Genomic DNA, 6,671 nt, shown 5'->3' on the forward strand with positions numbered 1-6,671 from the left:
ACTGTGTCTCATGTGTTTATATCTGACTCCTTCAGCCTGCGGACAGCCTGATGCAAAGTGGACAGAATGAGTCAAATGCATGTGGACTCAGACCCCTGTTGTCATTGATCACGTAGTATCCCTAGTCTACCTGAATCTCAGTTTCCTCCTATGTGAGATGGAAGAAAAAAATAGGATAGAATGACGTGGAGAGTGTCAAGGCCTTGTGACACTGGGTAGGCACTGAATAAACAGATCTTGACAGTCCCTTGCCCTGTCTCCACCACTTCCTATGTGACACAAGTTAAACTAAAGGGCAAGTATATTCCAAGACTAATAAAATATTATTAATTAAATGCTGAAGGAGAGGAATAAACAAGTACATCGGGAGCTAAGACAGTTCCTATGATTTGGCATCATATATGTCTCTGAGCCTCCTGGAAGCCAGAGCAAAAACTGAAACCAATGAATGTCCGAAGAAGGAAGAAGTGTAGCAATCCTTTAAAAGAAATAAAGTCTGAACTGGCAACAAATAATGACGCATTTCTCATATGAAACCTTATAAAGGTAACATTGAGTTGACATGATAGGTCTCATGACATCAATTTCATTTTAAAAAGTGCTGACTGAGCTTTTACTTGGATATTTTAAGAAGGAGTGTGCATGAAAAATTAAGAGGTTAACATCAATATCTATTTCAGTTCAACTGATTCTGGAGGGGATTGAGCTGATGTGGTCTAAGAATGATGCCTGAAAGCAATCAAATATAACACAAGAGCAGAATGAAGAAAGCATCTCCACTCTGAGTGCCATGGAATATGGAATTTATTAGAGGACTTCGACTTACAGAATTGCTGGGGGAAAGGGCTGGGGAAGAAAGGGCCCAAAGACCAGAGTTGGAAGATCAGGGGGAAATCACCAAGCAGGCTCTTGGAGTGATTGAAAATAATCTTGGAGCACTGCCACAAGTGAGTATGTCAGAGTTTTCAGGGGAATTTGAAAGCCAAGCATATCCTAAAACTGGAGTCAGACTGGTGTCAGGACTGGTGTAGAAGTCTATGGAAGGCTGTTGTTCATCATTCTAGTGTCTTTATAAGTTTGTAGACAAGGTTCTGGCAGTAAACCTGGAGTTGCTTTGGTCAACAGGGCTGGGAGTCAGAAGGAAGAGTTGAACTTGGAATCAGGGCCAGGGGGAGCTACAGGCAGAGATAGAGCAGACCCCATCTCTGCATCTGTTTCTTGCTGTGTCTGACCACCACGACCTTCTGAGCTTATTAGCTGTGGCTTCGTTTCACCCCTCTGAATCTCTCACAGAGTTCCCTTTTGGCCAACTCTAATCTGGAAACCGGCAAAAGAAATTCTGGCAAATGTCCTACCAGTTTAGCCATGAGGTCTCTGAACAAAAATCACAGAAGACCGTCCCCAAGATTAAAAAGTTGTGCTCTATGAAGTGCCTGGTAGAGTACCTGACACGTAGATCAGCCAAAATGTTCGTTCCTTTCAATACCGGGGCTCCTGTCTTCAGGCCTCAATATGACAGACCCGGAGTTGGTGATTCAAAATCCCCTGTCTTCCCAATCCAGCTCAGCTTTCTGTCCATTTGCCAGAAGTCCGGAGACCATCCTGATTTCAAACACAGTGGAGGCACATCTTACGCAGGGGTTAAGTGCTAATGCCAGAAAATAAGGAGAAAGAAATATGAGGCTGAAATCACTCTTAACTCTCTATTTGGTTCAGCACCAGGAAAAAATATTGGCTGAACTTTAGAATCCGTGATGTACAAATAGTAGATATTTTTAAACTCTGGGATTACACCCAATGCTACCCGACACTCATACAGGAGCTGGCACAGACTGAGAAAACAGCAGATTGAACTTCCTTGGCTTACAGTCACCAGGACACAAGGGGATTAAGTGGTACAGAGAGTGAAGTTGTCTGCAGTTTGTTCTCCTCTTTAATATATTGCACGCATGTTTACTTGAATTTAGGTTAGATATGCATATTATGTGATCTCCTTGTTCCAAAGTAAGGTTGTTAGCACAATATAAATAACTTTTTTGCGGCTTGCCACAACAAAAGGGTCAGTGTGTCAGTTAAGGTTAAGTGTGGCTATAAAGAAAACTCAGTATAACGGTATTTAAGAAGTCCAGGCTCAGTGTTGGTGTGTTGCTCCATGATATCAGGAACCTACGCTCCTTCTATCTTTATGCTCTGCTGTGCATTAACTATGTTCTCAACATTACCTCATGCTTCAAGATAACTGATACAGCTCCATCCATCACACCTGCATTCCAGCCAGCAAAAAAAAAAAAAAAAAAAAAAAAAGGGGAAAGAGGAAAGAGACCAAAAAGGGAAAAATAAACCAAGAGTCTATTTTCTAATGAAGATTTTTTTTTGGAAGCTACTTGTGGCATTTGTACTTATGTTGCAAGGGTCAGCAGTTAAATCATTTATTCTCGGATCAAATTGTCGTATCCTTGTTTTCAGATAAAATTCCAGGATATGGCAGAGAAGCCCCAAATAACCACTTGCTTTAATGTTTGACCTAACCCAAACTTCTGGGCTCTGTTGAAATCTAATCAGCTTCCACAACCAGCCTGGATCCAGCTGAGGCTAAAAAGATGCTAGGATTAAGAGTGACTAAAACAAAGCATCCAGTGGGGCTGCAGGACTAGTCTATGTGATAGTATAATAACTACGCTTATAATAATATAGTGTTTTTGCTGAGATGTTACTCTCTACAGAGCACTGTGTATATTTTATCTTTTTTTTTTTTAATTCTCACAATCCTAGAAGATTTCACAAAAGGACAAATGGAGGCTTGGTAAGTTTAAAATCTGGCTCCAAGTCACACAGCAAACAAGGACTGATCAAGGTATCGAACTCTGACCTACCTGACTGCTTTGCACCCACTCTCATTTTCCTTGTCCTCCCCCATGTTTAGTCAAGCACCTAGCATGGCAAAGTGCTTAGCGTGACGGAGAGGCATGAGCCAGTTTGAAGGCCTTACAGCTGTGCAAGCCACGTGGCCAACTATATCAGTCAAGACAGGCTTTTGCCTATGGCATACCTCTGATGGGCAAGCTGGGCGTTAACTCTATTCCCAAGGTTGTCTCATGATCCTGGATTGCTGCTCTGGCTCCAGCCATCACAGCAGCCAATGCGATAGCTCAGCTACTGCAGGTGATGTCACCCTCTCCCTTCCCCACCCAGCCAGGGCCGGGTAATAGAAGATGAGTAACTCCACATGCTAGCTTGGAGCTGCGAAGGACATTGTCATTGATATGCTGGTTCTCAGGATTCATCTCAACATGCCTGGGAGGCTAAACACTTGAAGTCCTCCTTATTCAAGGTCACATGAATCCAGTCTGTGAGTTGGGCCAGGACATTGTATACGCCCACTCACATGTCCATTTGAAGACATTCTTATTAGCATATTGTGTCTAACTCTGCTGCATAATTAAAACCTTTGTTTTATGTTATGTACATCAGACTCTTGTGAGCAGGTGGAATTTTGACTTAATTGTGAAAGCATAGCCTCTTATTTTGCTAATGGGGTCAAAGTAACAATGATCTGGTCTGAAGCTGGGCAAGAAAGAAGGAGGCTAATCCTTGTTCTGTATCCTCTGTAACATTGTTTTCCAAAAATGATGACCCAAATCATCAAAATAGACCCTCCACAAGGACCCCAAGAACTCCCAAATACAGACCATCAGGTTTTTTTAAGATTTTATTTATTTATTTAAGAGAGACAGACAAACAGACACACACACACACATACACAAAGCGAGCTCATGAGCGGGGGAAGAGAGGCAGAGGGAGAGGGAGAAGCAGACTGCCCTCTGAGCAGGGAGCCCGACACGGGACTCAATCCCAGGACCCTGGGATCATGACCTGAGCCAAAGGCAGGCGCTTAACCAACTGAGCCACCCAGGAGCCCCGAGACCATCAGTTTCAAAAAGAAATTTATTAAATGCATTTTATTTGTAGATGAGTACAGAAACTTCTAATAAGCCAAATTTCTAAGAGGAAGAGGAGGAGCTGCTAGCTAAAAGCAACTTGCATATTAAGTCCAAAGCCTGTGCATGTGCTTTGAACCAATTTTTGCTTTAAAATATCTGCAAGTGTCCAAGGATGGCCACGCCACAACTTCGCTCTGTTTCCTCCTCTCCCAGCATGAACAAACTGCCAGAGAAGGAATAATTCTGTCTCTGATTCTCAGGGTTCTTTCTCTGTAACATTTCGCCGGACTGCAACAGTTGATATTTGTGCAGTTTATTTGAATACAGTATTCTAGTTATTTACTTTTGTACCATTTTAGGGAAGCTTCCATGGTTCCATTGCTATATGCTCAGTTTATTAGTGGTCATTAAAATCAATATAACAGGAAAAGTATTTTTACTTTCTATTACTCACCTGTTTTCTACAGAGGGTGCCTCCTGCTACCTCCAGAAGCAAAGGTACTCTTGAGGACCTTCATGGGTTTGGATATGCACATTTGGAAGAGGAAAGTCAGGGAGGTCTTGAGTTTCATATCTGAGTTAATACAGTGGTGTGAAGAGCTGCCAGTGGGTACCAGGAGTCCAGCACTAAAGACAATTATGAGGAAGAGGCCTCCAGGAAATTTCAGATGCCTTGAGGAAGATAAGGATCTCCCCCTAGGCCCTCCAGTTGGGGTTTGAGATGATTCTCTTCAGGTCCCAATGGCTGGAAAAGTCTCTGATGATCTCTGGGTTACTATTTATGTTTGCATTTTTTAAAAAAGATTTTATTTATTAATTGAGAGAGAGAGAGAGCAGGAGTGAGAGGGAGATAGAATCTGAAGCATGCTCTGCGCTAAGCACAGAGCCCGACGTGGGGCTTGATCTCACAACTGCGAGATCATGACCTGAGCCGATACCAGGAGTCGGACGCTTAACTGACCGAGCCACCCAGGTGCCTCTTATTTATATGTGTATTTTTTACATTCATGTGTGTTTGTTAAAATCCAAGATAACCTGGTGAACAAGATAGCTCCTGTACTACTCGGGGGGAGAAACTGAGTTCCGGAAGGTTGCACAATTTGTCCTGCATGCTTCTGATAATGCTGGGAACCTGTGTCCTGAGATCCTTTAATGTTCTTGTCATCACACCTAGAGACTTTTCCAAACTTAGGAATGAAAGGCAAGAGGTTGAACACAAGGTGGCTTTCAAGTGCTGGCGTTTCCAAGTGATGATGGTTGGAAGTGTGATTGTAAGTGTCTACCGTGCTTTTTAGAACTTGGTCACCCAACTGGGAAGACACTTTCTCCTTCCATTTGTGGTCTCCTCGGATTAATCTTCTCTTCATTGTTGTAATTGGTTCCAGGTTCCTCTCTCCATCTTCACACCAGTTCATTCTAATCCAAGGAGAAGTCTTCAGAAGACACTACAAAGCACCCATTAATTTTAAATGATAACGTTTTAAACTTAGCATCTTCAGTAGAATAAGAGAGGCATAACTTCTCAAAACGGCCAGGTAGAGAAACTTTCCTCATTGATCGTACATTCCATATTTTCCCGAGATACTATATTTTTTGTTTCTTTAAGAATGATCAGATTGAAGGGACTTTTAAGAAAAGACTTCTTTCCGTCGCTTAGTGTTGTTAAGAGTAACAGTGGTATAACAAACTAAAACTTTAGGTTTATTTTTTCCAGTTTTTTTGAGAAATAATTGACATACATCACTGTATAAATTTAAGGTATACAGCAGGATGGTGTGATTTGCATATATCATGAAATGATGACCACAAGTGATTCAGCCAACATCCATCTTCAATAAAAAGAAGAGAAAGGAAGAAAGAAAAAAGACATTTCCTTGTGATGAGAACTCTTAGGATTTTCTCTTTTAGCAATTTTCCTGTATACCGTACAGCAGGGCTAACTGTTGTCACTATGCTGTATGTTACATCCCTGGTACTTATCTATCTTATAACGGGGAGTTTGTACTTTCTGACAACTTTCCTCCAGTTCCCCCTCCTCCCACCCTCTGCCTCTGGTAACCACAAGTCCAATCTCTTTTTTATGAGGTGTGTGTGTGTGTGTGTTTCAGGGTCCCCTATAAGTGAAATCATACTGTATTTGCCTTTCTCTGTTTGACTTATTCACTTAGCAGCATGCCTCAAGCCTCATGCATATAGTTGAAAATGGCAAGATTTCCTCTTTTGTTTATGGTTAAATATATATATGTATATATGTGTACATATGTGTATATATGTGTGCATATGTGTATATATGTGTGTATATAGTTGTATATATATATATACACACATACACTAATATATATAGATATCATAACCCTTTATCCATTCATCCATCGCTGGACATTTAGGTTGTTTCCATGTCTTGCCTACTTTGAATAAGACTGCTATGAACGGGGGGGTGCAGATAGCTTTTTGAGTTAGTGTTCTCATTTCCTTTGGATATTTTCCCAAAAGTAGAATTGGTAGTTCTAAAAACCTTAGATTTAAATTGTGATCTCTTCCAAAAACACAAAAATACCCTTTGTTGTATAAGCTGATGTTTCCCCATCCTTTCCTTTAACAATTTTTTACAATCATTTTTGGACATGCCATTACACAGAGTTATCATTTTTCAGCCCAGGACAAAATATTGGAAGAAATAGAAGAAATTCAGTCGTATATTTTACGCACAGGCATTTGGAGTATTTCCAT

Source organism: Ursus arctos, unplaced genomic scaffold, assembly GCF_023065955.2.
Source record: "Ursus arctos isolate Adak ecotype North America unplaced genomic scaffold, UrsArc2.0 scaffold_16, whole genome shotgun sequence".
NCBI classification, from domain to species: Eukaryota; Metazoa; Chordata; class Mammalia; order Carnivora; family Ursidae; genus Ursus; species Ursus arctos.